This window comes from Aulostomus chinensis, chromosome 1, assembly GCF_037954235.1.
Source record: "Aulostomus chinensis isolate RoL2024-O1b breed Wild chromosome 1, RoL_Achi_v1.0, whole genome shotgun sequence".
NCBI classification, from domain to species: Eukaryota; Metazoa; Chordata; class Actinopteri; order Syngnathiformes; family Aulostomidae; genus Aulostomus; species Aulostomus chinensis.
The window spans coordinates 47,675,782-47,699,269 of NC_141320.1; the positions used below are offsets into that span (position 1 = coordinate 47,675,782).

Sequence of the window (23,488 nt, forward strand, 5' to 3'; positions counted from 1 at the left end):
GTTGTTGTGGCCGAGTGGTGAAGGCGATGGACTTGAAATCCATTGGGGTCTCCCCGCGTAGGTTCGAGTCCTGCCAACAACGTTCAACTGTTGATGGTCCATATCAGACCTCTTCCCCTACTTTGTGCTCCAGTTGTCTCCTCATCAGGCACCACAGGATCCAGGAGTCAAAGCAAATCATGAGTGACTTTAAAAATGGCCATCAAACACAAAATAAAGCTTGAAATAAGTTTCAAATTTAATTTTATGTTGACATGTTTCATCCATTTCACCTCCACACTGTCCTTCATCACAACATTTAACATCAGGACTGCTCCCAGATCAGCTCCATGATCAGAGATCAAAGACTGAAGCAGGAGATCAATGCTCAGAACCCCGAGATCAAAGACTGAATTCAGAGATCAAACACAGAATTCAGAGATCAAACACAGAATTCAGAGATCAAAGACATAACCTATGGAGGCTACACCCCCCCCCCAACAGTTTCCATATCAGTCAAATCAATTTTATTTTTTTAGTGCCAAATCACAACAACAGTGATCTCATGACACTCTACAAGAAGAGCAGGTCCAGCACCTCAGTCCTTCCATCAGTTAACACCCAACAATTCTCCATCAGCAAGCACATCCATCAACAGTAGTGACTAAAACCTTCTTTTAACAGGCAGGAACGTAGAGCAGATCCAGGATCAGTGGGGACTGATGTCTGCTTTGACCCCCTGGTGAAAGAATATGTCCTTTCTTGTCTCCTGTCTTCCTCCAGAAAGGTGGCAACCTGATAGCAAACAAACCCATCCTCTGAACTAGGAGTCTCAGTTGAGGCTCCATCTGAAACCAAAGACTTTGGATGAATGACTATCAACCTCCATTCTTTGTTGGACTAAACATTCATTAGTTAGCAGGCAGCTAAGCTACCTGTGGTCAAACCTGCAGCTGATGGAACACAGTAAGAGCAGGCTAGCTAACATTCAAGTTTGATTTATGAATGGAAAGAACCAGAGACAAATAGAATGACATCATCAAGACAAAACCTGGTGCTTACAAAGGTGAGGTGAACAATTTTAACAGTCAATCCCAAATTTAGGCCTGAAGTTATAAAATAATATTAGCCAGTTAGCAATGTTAGCGTATTCTGCCCAAGTAGAAGACATGATTTGTTTATCTGGATGAAATAAAAATGGATGAAAACGTCCAGAGCATCCCTCCCAAATCTGATTTCTTCAACTGAAAGAACGCTAACATTTCTAGATTCATTCCCTCCAGTAAGGTCTCATTTCCAGCTCTGTTCTCCCTCCACTACTGTTCAGTGTAGTATTTATTTTACTGACTACTTCATTGACAGGTGGTAAAAATGTCTGGTGTTTCCTGAACTTAACTGAGTGCTGCTCAGTAAAGTTGCCATGACTTGAGATTCTCTTCCTGCTGGGTCCATTTCAACATTCTTATCCTTCCTAGCATTGGAGATAAAGTATCAGTCAGGGCTGTACTTGATTAATACTGCATATAGTACACATCAGTCACTGCCATTACACAGTGGAATGGTAGTTGAAGTACTGTTAGCAGCAAGCTGAAAACTGTTGTGGTCTTTGACAGTTCTCTTGTTTCTGAATGAAAATCCTGTGAAGGAGAATCATGGAGACATCCTAAAAATGGCTGAGGTCTCTGAGCTGCAGCAGGTCTGAGCTGCTTTTGATGCCCAGATGATGTGGAGGCAGTGAATGGTGGGTTTGGTGGAGCTGGAAAAAGGCTGCAGGTGGTGAGGGGTCTGCTGGTGTCAGGACCTGAGTCGTTGGGTCACAGTCCAAATCCATCTTTGTCATCATGACAGCTGGACTGCCACAACATTCTGAGGATGATAGTGGCCTGGGTCTGTCCCTGACTCAAGATGTTGTGTGTCTGACCTGAGCAACAGACTGCAACGTGGTAAGTACAGCCTCAAGATTTGCACAATAGAAGTCAATTGTCTCCCTCCTTTAATCCACTCTCAGGTATCCACTATACATTACAGGAGAGTTTGATGGCCTTCTGCTGGGTGACAGGGGTTCCCCATGCCAACACAGGCTGCTGACCCCTTACCCGCACCCTGAACCAGGCCCCCAACAGAACTTCAACTGGGCTCACTGCAGGACCAGAGGTGGAGATGACCACAGGCCTGCTAAAAGCCCGTTTCCAGTGCCTAGGTCACCTCAGGGTGTCCCCTGAGAGGGCCTGTGATATTCTTGTGGCATGTATTCTTCATAACATTGCCACTATGAGAGGAGAGCAACACCCTGCCCTACAAATGGAAGAGCCTGATGACGACCCCATCCACCTGCCAGCTATCCAGGACAGCAGAGCCGTCAGAGACACCATATGTCAGAATCACTTTGGCATTTAATTAGCAATCATCCTCCCCACCACAGTCCAATAAAGGAACAATACACATTTCATTTGGTCTTCTTTATTTCCTAGCAATCAAAAAGCTCGTTCAGTTCACGTTCCACTAGTTAACATATTCACCTGGAGCCATGCACCCCCCTCTAACTTGGGCTCCAGTCGTTCTGTTTCCAGATCTGCTTTCCTAATCTGGCGGTCCAAGGACTGCATTTCTTTGTCACTTTTTTACATTTTTCTCAGCAGGTGGACTCTGTAAAGTTCCTTTACTGGTAACTGAGAACATGAGGATTAGACAGTTGGACATGAATCTGTCGACTGAACATCTCACTGTGTCAGTGTGTGCACTGGAGGTCGAGGGACCCTCCTGCCCAGCCATGCTCTGTTAAAGAGGACAAGACTGTCTTCATACTTCAGTGTAGGCTGATGTCTCTATATCCCACCAGAATGGTAAGAAATATGAATGGGAGAAGAATCAGGAATGTATCAAGATGTGACTTCTCCAGGCCTTTCTGGGTCCCCCACTGTAAAGGCAGCAGACAGCGTTTGTCCATCCTCTTCGTCCTGGAGGAGAGATGTTTCAGTGACTTGAAATAACATTGAGAAAATCTTTGAAGAATTTACTGACAGTGACTGTGTCTGTTGTGACAAGGCAAATGGCACCAGCAGAATCTGTTGGGAAATAAAGTCATGGGTACATATGTGTATGTATATATATATATATATATATATATATATATATATATATATATATATATATATATATATATATATATATATATATATACACATACATATACACACACACACACACACACACATATATATATATATATATATATATATCGAGCCATATTACATTTTATGAAGGCACTGGTGTCTTGGGGGTTGGGTTCTAAGGATGAACTCCCTCAGCCACTGGCCTTCCTAAACTCTGGCTCCTGTGCCTCTGTTAGAGGTGGTGGTGCTGGACCACCACCCGTTTTACGGGCGTCTGCCTTCTTTCTGTTGGCTGAGCAGAAGTCTGTGTTAGTTTAAATAGGCTGACTTATTTAACAGGACATGATATTGATGAAGACATTTGTGTATGAAACCATCATTGTGTTGGTGATCAAACAACTATTGTACAGTCAAACAGCCACTTAATATTTAATTTACAATGCAGAACCTGGGGTACCCCTGAGGTGGTCTGACCTGTTTGAATCATGTTTTTATGCTTCATTTTCAGTTGCTGCCAAGTGTGTTTCTCCCCCGCAGTATTGCATCTAAATGATGTAAATTAATGCACTACCATGTAAGCAGCTTCCTCCGTAATAATCATGATTGCTAAGGACTACATTTAAACTCACGCATTGACCGAGCAGCAATGTTCCTCCACACCATCTCTCTCTCTTTTGCAGCTGCAGCGGTGTTGCACTTCTTTTTTTAACGCGTGTTGGAACTCTTCACATGATCGCATCAAGATTTCCAACTGCACTGACGTGAAAAACAAAGCTCTCCTCTTCTCCGTCGCCATGGTGACTCGGTGGATCGGGGCTCTATTTATGCTGGCTTTTTAGAGTTGTCGTGATCGCGCTTTACCCCAGGTGGACCTACTCGGAGTTGATCAAACTGATTCAAATCCGCTGTTCTGAAACCAAAAACTCAGAGTTTTCTATCTCAGGGTAGATCAACTCAGAGATCAGGATGAAACTCAGGGTTTGATGAACCTGCTTTGTGAAACGGGCCCCTCAAGTCCCAGTCTTCAAGAGTTTCTCCCCAAACTGTCAACCTGCTGTGACTCATAGGACAGCCGACACACAAACATCTGTTAAAATGACTCAACATTTCAAATGCTTTTATTGTGAAGCCCTGGATGGAACACATTCCCATGAAAATGCTTCTTTTATTGTGAGGCTTGGCCTCCAAATAGTCCACACATTCAACTCTGCTGTCATCAGATCAGAAGGTGGCAGTGTTGTGTCTGTTTGTGTGTCTCTGGTTCCTCTTCCTGCCTCTGCTGTCTTCTTTCAGGTCTTCTTGATGGTCCGGCTTCTTCTCCTCCATCGAGGGGTTGCTCTCACCGAGTGGAAGCCTTGTAAACCTGGTGATTCCAAGATGGCTGCTGCATTCATTCCTCGTTACTGTTATGGTGTTGATTCACTCCACGCCCACATTGTTGTGCTGATTAGAGAAAAAGGTTATGTTTCCATCCAAGTGTCCTGCACAACTCTCAGCAAGTAACTTAACATAAGAGGTAACTTGGTGTGGAGAGTAGAAAATACTTGAAGTGGGAAAATACTTGAAGTGGGAAGACTGAGAATACTTCAATATGTGAGCCTGTGTACTTGAGCTTTGGCCTTGTTTCAGTGTCAGGAACCAATCAGAGCAGCCTCCTCCTGACTAAACAGCTCTACTCATCCAGCCCCTGACCCCAGACTCTTCTTGGTGAACTGATCAGAGATCAGATTAGTAGAGAAGCAGTGACACAAAGGGAAACTTGCTCATTCCCTGAACGCAGCTTCATCAAACAGAGCAATGCTAACTGGTCACCTGCAGTAGTGATGTCATCAGGACAGGAAGTTGATCAGACATGGGAACTTTGACTCAGATCAACCAGGGAGGGAGGAGTTCTCAGAGTTTGATTGTGCTGATGAATCATCAAACTCTCCATCACGCCGTGGACTCAGCGTTGGACCTGAAGTCCCAGGCTTCAAGGGTTCTCCCCAAACTCTCAGGGTGGGTCTGACCACATCTGAAGGAAGTCATTCCACCTGTGTTACACTCAATAACATGTCTCCCTACTACAGAGATCCCTGATTCTGAATTGAGTCATTGGAGGTGGACCTCATAGTAGATAAAACTGCAGGTTCACTACCAACAACTCCAGACTCCATTGCTCCTTTAAAAGAAGATAAACAAAAGAGAACAGCTGTGTGGTAGACTTCCATCTCCAGGCAACTAAACAAGAGGCAGACAAGTCTTCAAATGGATAAGAAGGTCCTCAGTAGAGCCAGAGCCTCCTATTATTCATCACTAACAGAGGAACAGAAAACAGTCCAGGTTTCTTTCCAGCACTGAGCTAAACTGACAGAGTCCTGACTCTGTAGACCCTGGACTCCTTCAGCTCTCAGTAGAGACGACTTTAGGAGCTTCTTTGAGGACAAGATAGGAACTATTAGGATCAAATTAATCAGCTCCTGTCCTCAAGAGATTCTAATTTACCTGTAAACTCAGTCAACACAGAAACTGCTGTTGAACCAGATGTTTCTTTAGACCACTTTTATCAAATTAACAGTCCAGAACTTCATTCAATGATGACCTCATCAAAACCTTCAACCTGTCTCTTAGATTCAAGACCTTCCAGGCTGCTGGATGAAGTCTTTCCCTCTGTGAGTCGATTAGAGTTTGTACTCATTTATGATAAATCTTAGATCTAACCAAAATTTAAACACGGTGTTCCCCAAGGTTCAGTGCTGGGGCCGATACTCTTCATTTTATATATGCTTCCTTTAGGTCATTTTATTCAAAAACACTCCATACATTTCCACTGTTACACAAATGATACCCAGTTTATTTCTCAATAAAGCTGGATGAAGGCCAACAGTTGTCTAAACTACAAGCATGCATTCCAGACATGAAGGCCTGGATGACTTATAACTTTTCACTGTTCAACTCTGATAAGACAGAAGTTCCTGTGCTTGGCCCCAAACCCTTCGAGACACATTATCTAGTGATGTCACTGCTCTATTGTGACTCTTTATTATCAGGCTGTACTAACAAGTGTTTGAAGACTCTGCAGCTGGTCCACAATGCAGCTGCATGCAAATTGACAGGAACTAAGAAGCAAGACCCCCAAGTCTTAACTTCGCTGCACTGGCCTCCAGTAAAATCCAGCGTGGAGTTTAAAATCCTTCTCCCCACTTGTGAAGCTCTTCAAGGACAATTCCAGTGCAAAACAAACCTAATGTGTGTTCTTGTGTTATTAATTATTTTGAAGAATTTCAGGGATGTATTTTTGCAGCATCTAAATGTAACCAATTTTGGGTGCATACCGCAAATTAGCTCCCAACACAGGTTTAACAGAAAAGTCACACAGAATCTCATGTTTTTCATGATGTTTCTGGTGTTGCAGCAGGTATGTGGAGGGTGGGGAGCTGATCAGTCCTCCGAGTTGGAAGCACCTGGGCCCATTTTTGAATTACTGTTGTGTTTTAATAGTTAAATACATTCATTATTTGACTTTCAACCTGCTTCTCCCACTCTTTTGTCACAGCTTCAGTGCCATGTTTGGAAAAATGGTTTCTCCCCGGGGTGCGTTCTTATGTGTTTTTTCAGATTTCCCTTGTCTGACCATCTTTTGCCACAAACTGAGCAGGGGAATGGCTTCTCCCCTGTGTGAGTTCTCATGTGCTTTTTTAGACATCCATTTTCTGAAAATCTTGTGCCACACACTGAGCAGGGAAATGGTTTCTCCCCAGTGTGCGTTCTCATGTGTCTTATCAGTGAGCTGCAATGAGTCACTTCCTGTCCTGGGCTCAATTTCTGAAGCAAATTCCTCCTTGAACCAAAGGGTTCCTTGTGCTCAGAGGTGGCCGTGTTATCAGGTCTGACCCAATCATCCTCACTGACTTCTGTCTCAGATTCAGAAGAGTCTGACATCTGGTCTTCAGTCTGGGGTTGTACAAGTGGATCTGGATCTACCTTGCTGGCTGGTTCTGGTTCTGGTCCTCCACTCTCTTCTTCATCAGCTTCTGTTTTCAGAGGATGAATTGGGCTGCTGCTCAGAGACTCTTCTTTCAAGTTCTCCTCAGTTAGACTCTGGTGAAGCTGTGGGAACTGAGGTTTCTCTTCGTCCCCTTCACTCTTCACAGGGACCAGAGTGAAGGGGAACGTGGTGATATCAGCCTCCTGCTGTCCTTGAAGCTGCCCTCCCTCCTCACTGGTCCAGAGCTCCTCCCACTCCTCTTTAATGTGGGGGGGCTCTGGGTCCTGCAGCTCAGGGGGAACCTCTTCTTTAATCACCAGCAGCTGCTCCACATCTGCAGGACACAAACAGCAACATCAGAAATCTCTTCATTTGACTCTGAAACAGCGGAGCAACAGACAGAAACAGAAATCAACTCAATGAACAGAGACGTCCTGCTACTGAGGACCAGTCAGCAAACTGGGAACAGAAACGCTGGCTTCAGATGCTTGGATCAACGTTGGGTCACCCAGGTCAAAGGTCACTGGTCCCCTCTGCTGAATGGTTTTGTACATTCATTCCTCCGTGTCATTGATGCGTCTCAGCATCTTGGGAGAGTTCCTTCTCTGCTTTGTCACAGATCTGAACCCCCTACCATCAAACCACGTTCCATCAAAGAAAGAGGACTTTGGTCAACTTGGGCCATGAGAAGTCCAGAACACATGACTTGGATATGGAGGTTTGTTAGAGTTTGCAAAGGGAAACAGGAGGCTGTTGTTGAGGAGTGGATTGGTGAGAAAGGAGAGTGGAGCTGTTCAGGGGCTCCAAACAAGAAGCTGAGAACAGGACAAGAAGACAAACAAGAGGTTTAACACAACGCCAACCCTTCAGTTTGGTAAATATCGGCTACATTGAGAGCTCTTATTGAGTCTGACTTTATTTTGTAAGTTGATCTCAGAATTGGAACCAGAAATGTTTTTTTAGTTTTCTTTTTTAATTTGGCCCAGAGGGACTGCCACCTCCTCCTGGTCAGGGGTTTGGGGCCTCAGGGACCCTCAGAGTTCCACCAGCAGAAGCTCAAGCCCTGTTCAAACTACGCTACTTTTTGTTAGCGACAGGCCCTGCTGTTCACACCATCGACGCTCAATCAGGCTGCTGTTCACACCACAAGATTTGTTGGTGCACAGGAGTGTTCAGACTACATGATTTTCCCCGTCAGAAGGCGTGGCCAACTGCACAGCTGACCAGGAAACTCTTGGACGCAGCGCACGCCCCTTTCATTGTAAACATGGAGGTGGAGCAGAACGCAGCCCTCCAGGTCCTTTGTGCGCTACCATGGAGCCAAGAATCCTGTGTCCAAGGATGTGGTGAACCCTTCATAGAATCCATGCCCCTCCTCATTGTAGTTGTTGGCTCTGCGTCACTCCCCCACTGCCAGAGCTCCCATGTCTGCTGTCCTGGATCTGTTCACCCTCATTACTGTAGTGTGGTGGTCATTGATGCCTCAGCCTGATGGGGAGGGAAGTGACTGACGCCTAAAATCTTGGAGTGAACTGGGCTTTAGCCTTCATGTGGGACCAGGTTTAACCGGTCTGAGGGTGAAGGTCTGACAAAGTGCAATCCAATTACATGACAACAACAGTGATCCAGAGAACCACCTACCCCCCCCCCCCAACACCACCACACCCTTTCCCGCCTCAGTGGCCACCATGTGCCCCCTTCACATTCCTGTCTGCCCCCTTACAAATGCCTGTCTAGAACCGGCCCTGCTGCAGCTCCACTTCCTGGCTGAATGAGGGGCCCAGCAGGTCCGGGGGACTCACCTGCTCTGTCCAGCCTGACTCGGGGCTTCAGCACGGCATCGAGCAGCAACCTCTGCCGGCGGTTCTCCCGCTCGTACTCCGCCACGGTTTCCTCCAGCAGAGCCACGATCTGCTCCGCGGCCGCCGCCAGCCGCTCGGTGAGCAGCGCTCTCAGCACCGGGACTCCAGCCGCTGAGTCTCCTTCTCCCAGCTGCAGCAGGAAGTCTTCAGCGGCGGCGAGGATCCGCTCCTGGACCGACACCCGCAGCAGCTGCGCGGCGCACATGTTGAGGTTCTACCGGCGCCACTCAGCCTTCAGGAGACAAAGGCCGGGGCTTCACGGACTTCTCCTTCTTTTCTTGTTGTGTTCAAAGCTTCCCGCGTCTTCTTCTCGTTTTGTGAAGCGCGTATTGATGACGTATGTGGTGACGTCCGAAGCCTCGCCAGCCAGCAGTGACCACGTGACTGATTCAGGACCTGCTTCTCCGGCTTGGCGTGAGATTCTAAATGTAAAGCAGTGAAACGCCGTGGTTTCCTCCCTCTGGTCCGCGCGTCTGTTGCAGCTTCGTTTCCATCACAGCTCTCTCAGCCCCATCAGCCATGTTGTTCATCATCGTGTTGGTTTTTGGAAATTGTACTAAAAGGACGGTTTGTTTGTTTGTTTGTTTTTTCTTTAAATGACCTGTGGCAGCACTTGGATGATGAAGTGGGGAGACTTGGAAGAAGTGGAACTCCAGCGAGTACATCAAGTACAGCAAGTACATCAAGTACAGCGAGTACATCAAGTACAGCGAGTACAGCGATACTAGCAGATACTGGACGGACTCAAGATCCTCTGGTGCACTGAAGAGCCAGCAGACTGCCTGTCCCAGCCTCTTCCTGCTGGCCACAGACTTCCTGTGCAGGCCGTCATCATCAGGGCCATGTGAGCGTGTGTTCTCCACGGCAGGAGAAATCGCTTCAAGAAACCCAACAGACTTGATTTGAAAACGTTGGAAAAACTTCTTTTTTTAATAAAAATTGTAAAAACAAAGCGTCCTCATTCCCATCACTTTCACTGAGACTTTCACATCATGGTCCCATTGTTCAAAGACATGGAACGATCCAGTATGAACGCAAAGACTTCAATGATCTCATTGTGTTCACGGGTCATCAAATCAGTGTCAGTTCAGTCGGTCAAGCCTGCAGGGAAGTTTACAGTCCAGCAGGTGTCAGTATTCAGTGACAGTAACACAGTGTCATGGCGTCCACAGGCTTCATGACGCCTCATTCACCCTTCACTACTTCTCCTGTCTGTCCACCAGTCTCTTCCCTTCTCTCTCTCTTTATCTCTGTCCCTCTCTTTCCTTCTGTATATCTGTCTTCCTCCATTATCTGTCTTTGTCTCTGCCCTGCTCTCCTGCTCTCTTTCCCCCCAACCGGTCAAAGCAAACATCCCTTACCACTGATCCTGGATCTGCTCCACGTTCCTGCCTGTTAAAAGGAAGGTTTTCATCACCACTGTTGCAGGATGTGCTGCTGGTGGAGAATTGTTGGGTGGAGGTTCATTGAAGGAGTTTGGTGCTGGACCTGCTCTACTAGTAAAGAGTCATGAGAGAACTTTTGTTGTGATTTGGCGCAATACAAATAAAATTAACTTGACCAGTGTCATTTGTGGTCTTTTGTTAATTGCATGCCACATGAAATTATTAGTGGTCACTTTCCTAGCAACAGTCTCACAGTAGCAAGACAAGAACACTTCTACTTTTGATGATGACAGTTTGTTCAACACTGAACTTCATCCAGTACCATGTTGTCAAACACTGGAACCTCCACAGCACCTGAACAGGGACTTGAACCCTGGACCCTCACATTAAAAGTCTGATGCTCTACCGTCTGAGCTCCTCAGGCTCTTTCTACAGCATTGAGACAGGAACAGAAACACCTGTGAAGGTCAAACTGATACTTTCTTGACTTGTTCAATCCTCCATGTTGAAGTCCACCATGCTTTTGATTGGCTCTGATTCTCTGTGGCAAAATCCAACAAAAGGCTCCAAAAATGTCCTGAATGTCTCAAGAATGCACAGGACAAGATGTTAGTTTCCTTCATGTCTGCAGTTCCTCCACTGGAAATTAAAGTCAATGCTGCTCCTCTGCTGAAACCTGGGATCAGACCAGGGACCTTTAGATCTTCAGTCTAAGGCTCTCCCAACTGAGCTGGTTCAGTTCTGAGTGAGGGCCCTGCTTCTCTCATTTATAATCTCTTCCATTCTCACTGGACCTTAGAGAGGATTGGAGCTTCTGAAGTCCTGACACAAATCAAACCAGGGACTTTAAACTACACAGTGAAGGAGTTGGTCATCAAGGTCGATGGCAGCTTATTAAGTTCTAGCTTTGATCAAATATAAGAAATGTAAATGAATTCAACAGTGATTGCATTTCCCTCCTTTCTTTGGTGCCCTCAGACTTTCTGAGAACTGTAGGAGGAACTGCTCTCTGTTCTGTGTTTGTTCTGCTCAATGGAGGAAGGAACCGAGAACAGGAGCTCTAAGTTTTCCAGTTCCTACATCAGTGAATGGACTTTCTGTGCTGCAAGGAACCAAAGCTACTAAGGAGGATTACAGTTTGTCCTTGCAGGAGTCAGTGACTTAATAGAGTCTAACTAAGGGTTGAACCTGAATGAGACAGTCACCCTTCAACATGGGGCCATGGCAGAGTGAACCAAGAACACTACAATGGGGGGTGAGAGTGGAGCCATGATGGATTCACACTTCATCACCTCCACCATCATGTGGACCACCTGATCACCTCTCCCTCAACCTCTAAATAACTCATTCCCTGACCAGGAATCGAACCCGGCCCGCGGCGGTGAAAGTGCCAAATCCTAGCCACTAGACCATCAGGGACCACACTGAGCTCTCCAACAACAGAGACTATAGACAATGACTCAAGAACACAGGACTCTGTGGTCTCAGCTTGAGATGCAGAGGGTCCACCAAGACCACCAGACACCTCAGCCCCCTAAAGACAGTCCACCCCCAGGATCAGCTTCTATCACTCAGTGGTCCAGAACCATGATGAAGCCTGATCAGGAATGTGAGCAAAGCTCTTGGAACAGGCCTGCTGCCACCACAACTAAGATCCTGCAGGTCACTAGAACTCCAGTGTCCAGCTGACAAGTGGACGGTCCTCTGATCTGTGGTGGTGCTGAGTTTAGCAAACATCTCCAACAAGAAGATGAAGGAGGCCATCAACTCCTCCAAGCTCAACATCTATACTGGCTTTAGTGGGAGATCAGGAGGTCAAAGCAGATCTTCCCCCTCCACCTCAGATGGTTTCTACTCACAGAGATGAGGGACCAGTTCAAACCAGCTCCCTGGAGCTCCCTTAAGACATTGTCCCCCTCAGCTAACATCTGGATCTGGACCTGCACCGGTGCTGACTTGTGTCTTGAGTCCCCAGAGTTTGTTGAACCAGAGAAGCTTCAACTGGTGGCGGTCGTACAACCAAGCGTGAAGGTGAGCCTGCATTGTCTGATCTGGAGCTAACAGGAATTAGCAAGTTAGCGACTGTTCTAGAGTTGCTGCTGAGTTGAATTTGAATTTATTTGTTGAAAGGTTCCAGTTTCTATGAGGTCAGGGAAAATTGGTGTGGATCTAAAGGTCCCTGTTGATCCCAGGACATTGTTTTGACTCATTTGAACATTTTCAAACCCTCGTTGCTCAGATTTTACAAGAATTTGATCATGACTTTAGACAAATGTCCTGTTTATTAATTAAATAATCACTTTAGTGATGAATTTAGTGAGTCAACCAGACTTGGTCAAAGATAAAAGTTAGTCTGGTTATTATTCAGTTTCCAGTCAGTAGGGACACACACACACACACACACACACACACACACACACACAGCCTGTCTTTGGTATAAAATGGTCTGTCACGTTCTCTCACGTTGGAAGATTTCTCTGACTCCATTGTGAATACAGGGACTCTTCATCTGCCACCTGAGTCTTGATCCACTGATTCCTCTGATCCACCTCTTTCTGCTCCAACAAGGCTGACATGGATCAGGTGGGTCCATGTCAGCCAATCAGGAGGTTTCTCCTCTCAGTTAATTTTCTTCATCCCAGTTTAGATTGATTCTCCTCAGCCTGATGAAGGAGCATCTGATCAGGTGTTTGGCTGCTTGTTGGTTGTAATTCCATAGATTTTAATCTCAGATGTTATAGAATTAAGAATGCAATGGCAGTCCCGCCAAGTGACATCACTGACATGACAGGATGACCCAGTCATGTGACTGAAGGAGCTGAGAGCTTCTACACACCATTGTTGATGGTGTCTTCCACTGTAGTCAGCAACCACAACTCCTCTATCAACACCTGTCAGAGACCTGCTGGAGGCCCCACTGAGGTTTGAACTGGGATCACTGGATTCAGAGTCCAGAGTGCTCACCATTCCACCATGGAACCATCAAAGATGAAACGAGTGAGACAAACTATGGCACTAATCATGTATGAGGGACTGCAGTGGTTTTCTGGATCTAATTTCCACAAACAAATGATGATTTGGGGAAAGGTCTGACAAAGTCTGACAAACATCCCCTGATTTTTTCACAAACAAATGATGATTTTTAGACAGTGACACAGGGCTCTTATTTTGGAGGGCCATCAGGATGTGAAATATCCCAGACCTCTGAGATCAGAGCGCTCACTTTGATCTCAGGGTCCTGAATTTGGAGGTTCCTTCTTTGGTCTCCAAGTTCTAACTCCCATCTGACTGAATCCTTTTTTTAATGAGCTCCTCAGACCCTGATGATGTCAGGAAGAAATCCAGACATTCAGTTCTCATCTCAGCTGTTCTGACTGAGACGTCAAGCAGTCAGGAAAAAAGTGTTACGACCCAAAGTGGGACCTTTACAGGAGCTAACAAAGTGTCTTTTTTCCTAAACTACTTGAGGAACTGGTTAAACCAGTAAAATATGCATTTCTGTGTGCAGACCAGTGGGGAGCCTGGGTGAGTGGAAGGATGTTTACCACCAACACAGAACCCAGACTTTAGTCATGTGATGAGATGAAGTTAATGGACAAAATGTTAATTGAAGGATGAACACAAATGTGATTTTGAACCAAACACATTCCTTCAGCTGACTTTGATCCAACATTGAAGTTAAGAGTTTGGTGGCTGCTCCATGTTGGAGGAAACCTGGCGATGTTGGACCGTCACAGGGAAGCACCTTTGCCTCCTCTGCTGCCAGTTCAACTACTCACTCCCATCAGTGGAGAGCAGCTTCAGCCGGGTTTGGAATGTACCATTGTGGATGCATAGGAATGTGGAGAAAATGTCCTTTGTCAGAAGTGGGATTTGAACCCACGCCTCCAGGAGAGACTGTGGCCTGAACGCAGCGCCTTAGACCGCTCAGCCATCCTGACAGAAACTGAAAGTTGGAGACTGCAATATGAAATGAATTAATTCACTGACAAAGTAGAATTTTTGTTAACATTAAACACACAGTCTGTGTTCATGGCAGGAAGAAATGAATGTGTGTGTGTGTGTGTGTGTGTGTGTGTGTGTGTGTGTGTGTGTGTCAAGTCACAACAAAAGTTATCTCATGACTCTTTACTAGTAGAGCAGGTCCAGCACCAAACTCCTTCAATGAACCTACACCAACAATTCTCCATCAGCAAGGACATCCTGCAACAGTGGTGATGAAAACCTTCCTTTTAACAGGCAGGAACGTCGAGCAGATCCAGGATCAGTGGGGACGGCCTTCTGCTTTGACCGGTTGGGGGGGAAAGAGAGCAGGAGAGCAGGGCAGAGACAAAGACAGATAATGCTCTCCTAAAACAAGGCCTGTTCAGTCAATGGTAGCACAGAGCGGAGCAGAGGAAGCGCGCTGGGCCCAGAACCCAGAGGTCAATGGATCAAAATCGTCTTCTGCTAAAAGAAGAAAAATAAAATGAACCGGTGTCTTTAGAAATGTGTGTCTCTTAAAAAGAGGTTCATAAGGATTTTTTCTTCCTCCACAATCACCAACCATTGTGAGAGTTAAAAACAGTCCACTTTCTGACTGAAGCAAAAGTAGACTTCAAAAGGTTTTTCTGATTCAACAAAGCAGCTAAATTTCCATTTCCATTTCCTGAACAGGACAGGTTAAAAAAAGGGAATGTCATGACTTCCTCTGTATGTTAGAATATGAACGACTAAAAATGTTCATGCACAGTTTTAAGTTAGAATTAAACTGAAAATACCAAAATCTTCCCTCTTCAATCCTGTCACTCAGTGTTGTAAACTGTTTCAAACAAATTCTACTGTTCAACAGTTCAAGTGTTTCTAATGAAGCTGAATGTTCTCCTCTACTTTCCTCAATTGTGTTTCTCTCATGTCCTCCTGAGATCAAAGACAGAATTCTGGGTACAAATAAAGACATTATCAAAGCCCTGATGACATCATCATCAATTCTGACTTTGATCTGGAGGCTCTTGCTTTAATCTTGGCTTTGTTCTGGCTAATGTTTCCTGACAGGTTGCTGTTTCCACTCCAGAGCAACCAGTAGTTGATCCTATCAGACCAGTATGGTGAACAAAGCTTTTCAGTTTACCAGTGGAATCACTGGGAAAAGAAACTCCTCCTGTCAGATGAAGGCTTCACTGTGTTGAGGAGGGTTTCTTCAGATGATTCTGGAAGAATAAATCAAAACCTCATCATTGAACATGAACATTAATCACTGATGACTGTTTTAACTGAACCTACTGGATACTGTGGTGCCTGATGAGGAGACAACTTGGGTACAAAGTTGAAGAAGAGGGTTTTTGGAGAGGAGATTTAGATGAGATGGTTTCCAAATCAAATCGGTTGTCACAAGGGAAAGTCTGCATGGAAACACACGCACACACACACACACAAACACACACACACAGAGTCCGACTGACTAACCCATGTTTTTCTTCACTTAAACCACCAATGGAGTATTGAAAGAGATTGCATGAGACACCATCAACTTACATTAAAAACCCCTGACTGCCTTTAATTCCCTCCTGGCTGCAGGAAATTAGACAGACCAGCCCCTAGAGTGGGGCTGCATGGTGGTGCAGTGGTCAGCACTGTGCCCTCATAGCAAGAAGGTCCCGGGTTCGAGTCCCGGCTCGGGCGTGGGATCTTTCTGTGTGGAGTTTGCATGTTCTCCCCAGGCCTGCGTGCGTCCTCTCTGATACTCCGGCTTCCTCCCACTGTCCAAAGACATGGACATTAGGGGACTAGGCTGATTGAAACTCTAAATTGACCGTAGGTGTGAGTGTGAATGGTTGTTCGTCTCTGTGTGTTGGCCCTGCGATGGACTGGCGACCTGTCCAGGGTGAACCCCGCGTCTCGCCTGTAGATGCTGGGATAGGCTCCAGCCCCCCCCCCCCCGTGACCCTTACTAGTAAGGAATAAGCAGAAGATGACGATGGATGGCCCATAGAGTGGAGGTGACACCACAACCATGCTCTACAATCAATATTTACATCAAACCAGCACCATCTCAACAACTTAACCTGACTAAATATATACATGATTACAGACTACTACACCAACTCAATCATACATCCACATGCATAATCATTCAATGAACCTTGCCTGTGATTGTACCCCCTCCCCCATCTGGGAGCAAAGGTTTGCACCTACAGCTCCAAAGGAGCTTCCTTGGGCCACTCTCCCCTTTTGGCTCCACCCCCTTTAAGGAAACCACCAGGAAGAGGTGAGGACTGACGTGACGACTGAAACTGCCACATTTACATGAGACAAACTAGATCAACACAAAATACCAGGCCTTGCACAGTGATTCCCACTGACTGACACTGGGGTCTTCATTTTCCACAGGCAGGATGGCCGGTCCCCCTGTGCTTCCCAGGTCCCTCCCTGGAACACATGGCATAGAAAATGTTTCACATGTTTGCTGATTCAATAAACCTGACCATTAACATGTGTGTGTGCCTCTAATTTACATAAACTGTTAATACCAAGACAAATGCTACCTTCAATTAATCATTCATGTCATGGAACCCTGGGTCTCCATTACATTGGTCAACCAGAGAAGCTTCAACTGGTGATGCTCATTCAACCATGCATGAAGGTCAACCTGCATTATCTGCTGTGCTCCTTAACAGGGGAATTAGCTCCAATGGTAGAGCACTAGCTTAGCATGTGAGAGGTTGAGGGATCGATGCCCTCATTCTCCAGAATACTTTAACTCGTTCTGTTGATCAGAGGAGCTGCTGGGTGATGAATGCTGATGTTTGTCAGCCACTGGTGTGATAAAGTGTCCCCTGTTACTGAGATGTGAATGAACACCTGCTCAGGTCAAAGCTGCAATGAAGTCAAGTCATAACCCTGCAAATCACCAAATAACAAAAAAAGTTACACTTTACAAGTAGAACAGGTCCAGTTCCACACTCCTTAAATGAATTTACACCCAACAATTCTTCATGAGCAAGCACATCCTAGCTTAGGCCCAACTTTTCTTGGTGCTCTCCCAGATCCTTGGGAGCTGCTGGGGGAGCGCTAGTTGGGCCTAAGCTAGGCGTTAAGCTAAGGTGGTCTGCACCAGCTACTGAGGGTTGGCTAGCTCTTGCAGCTTTTGGTGCAGAGCCGCTGCAGGTCCAATTCAACATCGCTAAGCCTCACCTCCAACACAACAAAAAAACTACATTTAACACACTTATCAGTATCACTAAAGGAGGCAGAGGAGGAAGAAAACATGTGGCACCCTGAGCAGGAGAGAGGAGAACAAGAGGGAGAAGCCATCGTTAGCTTAGCGTGTTTACAAGGCAGAAAGACTGTTGCTACCAGAATGATGGTCTTTTAAACTTCAGCCAAATAAAGCAAGTCGGTATTTATTTTTGGTGGGTAATTAGTCAATGAAATAAGGAATTAGCAGGGAGGATCACACTTTAGCGAGCACAATGAAGCAAGGCTCTACGTTCAGCAACACAGAAAAAGGAGTTGAGGTCACAGGCTTCCTGCAGCCAAGGTCAAAAATCCAGGACGGACGAAGGGGAGGACAACAAAGAAAAAGACACAAGAAACAGAGATAATAACCATCAACTCCATAACAACCATAACAAATATAACCATACAGAACAGATAGAACAAATATAACAAGAAAAGCATTAAAAAATATGTCACCTCTGGTCAAATACTCTGATTTGCATTTGTGTCTGTCAGCATTTTCATTTTCATGTTAAAGCCTCCAGAATGAGGGGAGGGGTCAGGGGCAGTTTTCTGTGTTGTCTGCAAACTGAATCACAGGAAACCTGAACTTCCACTGTCAATGTATCCAATTGATGAATAATTGTTTGATCTATACATAGATAACTCGTAGTTATTGCCCACACACACAAACACACACACACACACACACACACACACACACACATTTTGTGAAACAACTCAGGAGTCATCAGGTGTTTTACTCAGAGGGATTCATTCATGATAAATGAGCATGGAGGAGACCCAGTAATCATCAACACAAGCGTCACATGAGCAGGTCACCACTCACTTTTATTGATTGGTTCTTGTAAGAATCACTCCTAACGCCATCAGGAGGTCATTTTTTGTCCTGCCCTGTCTCAACTGTTGGAGCACACCTACGGCCTGAACTCTGCCACTACCTTATCCCTCCCTAACAACCTCATACAGACCCACTATCTGGACTAGCCTGACCCCCCTGACCCTCATCAGTCACTCGTAGTGCCTCACACCGGAGGGAATAGGAGCATCGGTGAGCTCTGACTGTTGGGATGCACATCCATGTGATGGAAGAGCTGTTTTAAACAGGGAATCATTTGACGTCTTGACCTGTTTGGGCAGGTACAGAGGGACGATTCCATCATGAACAACAATATTAATAAACAAATGGGTCTTTAGCTTCTTTCTAAAGGTGTCCACAGCGTCCTCATGTCCAGTGGGAGAGCGTTCCAGAGTCTAGGAGCTGCAACCTGGAAGGTTCCCTCTCCTTCAGTGAGGCTGAATCCCTGTGGTCAGGGAGGATAAGGGACCCCACAGGTATCACTAAAGTGCCTCAGACTGCAAAGCACTCAGCTAATCAAGCTGGGATCAACTGCTGTGGTGATCAAGGTATCATCATGTATAACAAACAAAGAAAACAAAGTTGAGGAAAAGCACACAAAGAAAAAACTATGAACATAAACAGAGCATCTTCTACACCAGATGTCACACGGCTCAGTAGACCTCTGGTTTGACCCGCAGCAGGTCCAGTCTCCAGGGTGCCCCCACCATTCTGCTTTTCAGTTGCTGGACATGCAGCAGAATCCCATCGCTCCTCTGCAGAAGAACATGTGAGAGCGTCTGCTTGCTCTTCTCTGGCTGGATGTCAGGGAGAGTCTGCTTGCTCTTCTCTGGCTGGACGTAGGGGAGAGTCTGCTTGCTCTTCTCTGGCTGGACGTAGGGGAGAGTCTGTTTGCTCTTCCCTGGCTGGACGTAGGGGAGAGTCTGCTTGCTCTTCCCTGGCTGGACGTAGGGGAGAGTCTGCTTGCTCTTCTCTGGCTGGACGTAGGGGAGAGTCTGTTTGCTCTTCCCTGGCTGGACGTAGGGGAGAGTCTGCTTGCTCTTCCCTGGCTGGACGTAGGGGAGAGTCTACTTGCTCTTCCCTGGCTGGACGTAAGGGAGAGTCTGTTTGCTCTTCTCTGGCTGGACGTAGGGGAGAGTCTGTTTGCTCTTCCCTGGCTGGACGTAGGGGAGAGTCTGTTTGCTCTTCCCTGGCTGGACGTAGGGGAGTGTCTGTTTGCTCTTCCCTGGCTGGACGTAGGGGAGAGTCTGTTTGCTCTTCCCTGGCTGGACGTAGGGGAGTGTCTGTTTGCTCTTCCCTGGCTGGACGTAGGGGAGAGTCTTTTTGCTCTCCCCTGGCTGGACGGAGGGGAGAGTCTGTTTGCTCTTCTCTGGCTGGACGTAGGGGAGAGTCTTTTTGCTCTTCTCTGGCTGGACGTAGGGGAGAGTCTGCTTGCTCTTCTCTGGCTGGACGTAGGGGAGAGTCTGTTTGCTCTTCAGAAGTTTGCTGAACCTTCGCTTTAAGGTCATGATTTTCCTCTTTCAAACAGCTTTTTAAATCATGAAGATTTCCCAGGATTTCCCACTGAGCACTGCTCCTTTTCTTCTTTTGTGTTCTCACTGCACATAGAAGGCTCTGAACTTCACCTTTCAGACTGCCAGTCTTTGTGGGGTCCTGGTCCTTCCTTGATTCAAGGTGGGCCAACTCAGCAGTGAAGGTCTCTGTCTCCTGAGATGCAGTAGAAACTCGTCTCCTCAAACATCCATTTTCAGCCTCTCTCTCCTCACTCTGGGACCTCAGCTGTTCAAGAGTCGTCTTCTTCTCAGTGAGTTCTTCTCTCATTTTGTTCTTCTCTGCCTGGATGGAGTTGAGCTCACACTTGAGGTCACACTTCTCCTTGTAAACCATCTTCACCTCAAGCTGAAGATTGTGGACTTGTGTGTTCAGGTCTCTGATCTGAGTCTGGTTCTCCTCCCTCACAGATTCAAGGTTGCCCACCATGGCAGACATGTTCTCTACCAGCTGATATGCAATGATCTTCTCTTGTCCAAGACTAGAAACCTGTCCCCACAAATTCTGGTTTTCTGTCCATCTCTTGTCACACAGAGACTGAAGCTGATCAAGTGCACTTTTCTTCTCAGTCAGGTCTTCCTCAAGACATTTCATCTCCATCTGTTCACTCTCCCTCAGAGACTGAACCTGGGTCAGCTCTTTTCTGAGCTCATTGTTCTCTGCATCAACCTTCCTCCCCTCACGCTGAAGACTGTGGACTGTTGCGTTCAGATCTTCTATCTGAGTCTGGTTCTTGTCCTGGACCGTTTGGAGGTTGGCCACCACAGCAGTGAGGTTCTGGAGCTCCTGGATTGCTCTTTTATTCTCACGTTCAAGAGTAGAAACTTGTTCCCTCAAATTCTGGTTTTCTGCCTGTGTGTTGTCACACAGAGACTGAAGCTGCTCAAGTGCAGCTTTCTTCTCAGTCAGGTCCTCCTGCTCTGTCAGCCTTTGAGATGGAGGAGCAGGATCACATTGACCAGGATCATTCAGTGGATAAATACAGCTCCTACTGAGATCCACCAGATCTCTGAATGCTCCAACGATACAATCCAATGGAGTCATTGCCTTCTGTCCTGGGTTGATCTGAAGATCTTGAGCCAGACTAAATCTCCTGGAACTGTCAAGTGTTTAAAGACCAAAACTGCACCATAAATGTGGAGCCTGGGTTCTTTTCTATAATGTGACGGCAGTGACAGTCCTGCAGAGTGACATCACTGACATGACTGGATGACTTCAGTCACGTGACTGGATGACTTCAGTCATGTGAGTGGATGACTTCAGTCATGTGAGTGGATGACAGTGTAGATGCCAATGTAGAGGTTGGGGAAATAGTCTCTGAGAATCCAGCTTGAACCCACGCCCTCCTTGTCCTTCTAAAACCCAAACAGCGACCATCAGTCTCCCTCCAATCCTGTACTTGGGTTCAATGTTGCTGTTCCATTTTGCAGCAGTAGGTGTCGCTGTGATACCAGGTTCAGTTCAAGATTCCCAACTCCAGCTCATGTTGGTGACCTCAGTGGCAGGTAAAATGGTGCTTCAGTGGATCATGTGATCAACTCATGTGTGTCCTCACTGCTCCACAGGTCTGTCAAATGTTCTGTAAAATAGTTGGACCCAGCAGACCTGCTAGATTAGGAGTTGATGGAGTCGTTGCAGATACCAGGGTCCAAAGTCCAGCTTGAACCTGGTTTGTGCAGTTCTTTGTCAAGCTAGCAGCCATTCTTTTCACTGCCAAGCTAAAGTGACTTCTGTCAACAAAGGTCAACATACAAAAGGACATTTCTACTGGCAGTTCAAGATTTTGATCAAACTCCTTTTTCAGAGCTGGAACCTTCCTCTTGTGTCAGCTTTCTGTTCCCATCTCTATGGTAACGGTCAGTTTTGACCCACGTCTTCAATCAGCTGTTAAATAAACTAAAACAATTTTCTATCCTCCAAGTTGTTTCCATCTCTTGGTGACCTTGTTAGGCTTCCTTATCCATGGAAATATTGGTTTGAAGATTTAGTTGTGGGCCTCTGGACCTTTTTTTAGTCACTAAACCCTCCATTTCAGTTTAAAAATGGTAAAATGAACCTCAAGAAAATCCTAGAAATAAACAAAAGGTTGTTGTGTTTCCTGACCGTTACTGAGGGTGTTAGAACACATCTCTGACATGGACTGGTTTGATTTAGTATTCATTTTAATATCATTAACTATTGGAACATCCATGTTGTTATGGGTCAGTTTAGACCCTCATAAATTTACTTCAAGAAAAAGAGAAAAAGTCTCTTTTTCAGCAACAGAACTTTAATACAAACACAAAATGAAAAGCAGAACAAGCCAGAACCCAAAATATGACATGAGCCAATAGTGGTGGTGTCTCTAAAGAGGTGGAGCTCTGTCCTTCACCTGTTAGGTTCCAGCAGGCAGCTCAGGTCTAGTTTTCTTCACTGAGCCACCATGATGAGTTTCCTCCTGAGAAGTTCTTCTCCAAGGTCCTGTCTGAGACCCCAGCTCCACACCATGGAGAGCCTCCTGGATGATGTCCTCAAGCAGCGTCCCTGTTTGTCTCCTGGCTGCAGCTGGATGCCCTCACAACCCTTAGACAGAGACAACCAGCACTGGCATCATTTTAATGCCACCGTTCAACAGTGAATCTGCTGGTTTCCTGTTTTTAGGAGCTGATGGGAGCTGCACAGAGAAGCTCTTTGAGACAGGAACCATTCAGAGCTCCACCCTGCTTCTTCCAGCAGGATCCACAGATCCACCAACACACCAGCTGCCTGATGTCCATCCCTTCAACTCTCACATTCCTGTTCTTGTCTCAGTCCTGCTCTCCTAAATCAAGGCCTGTTCAATAGATGGTAGAGCAGAGAGGAGCAGAGGAAGAGAGCTGGGACCAGAACCAGAGGTTGATGGATCAAAACTGTCCTCTGGTAAAGGAAAAGAACAAAATAAACCTGTTAGTTTAGAAATGTGAATCTGATAAAAAGGGGTGGAAAACAAATTGATCTTACGGCAGAATCACAAACCATTGTGAGTTAACAACAGTCTCCTTTCTGACTGAAGCAAAAGTTTACTTCAAAAGGTTTTTCTGATTCAACATAGCAGCTAAATTTCCATTTCTATACTGATTATCTGCAATGGTACATGGGGGGTGGAGCCTATCACAGCTGACATTGGTCGAGGGTCGGGGTTCACCCTGGACAGGTCACCAGTCCATCACAGGACCAACACATAGAGACAGACAACCATTCACACTCACAGTCACACCTACAGTCAATTTAGAGTATCAATCAGCCTCGTCCCCTCTTGATGTCTTTGGACTGTGGGAGGAAGCTGGAGTACCAGAGAGAACCCACACAGGAACAGGAGAACATGGAGACTCCACACAGAAAGATCCTGTGCTGGAGCCAGGACTAGAACCTGGAACCTTCTTGCTGTGAGGCGACAGTGCTGACCACTGCACCACCGTGCAGTCGCTGTCTAATGTGTGGAGGCTTTTGACCAGGATTCCTAGACAGCACAGCTGGACTCACTCAACAGCTAACTTGTTAGCACCGACTAGACAGGAGTGCTTCTATGGTTTTAC

General features: G+C 46.2%; 1 non-coding gene across 1 annotated transcript; it reads left to right on the forward strand.

Moving 5' to 3' along the window:
• On the forward strand, positions 1 to 82 carry trnas-uga (transfer RNA serine (anticodon UGA)). The gene has a single exon. It is a non-coding gene; the product is annotated as a tRNA-Ser (tRNA).
• Positions 83 to 23,488: the final 23,406 nt, after the last annotated feature.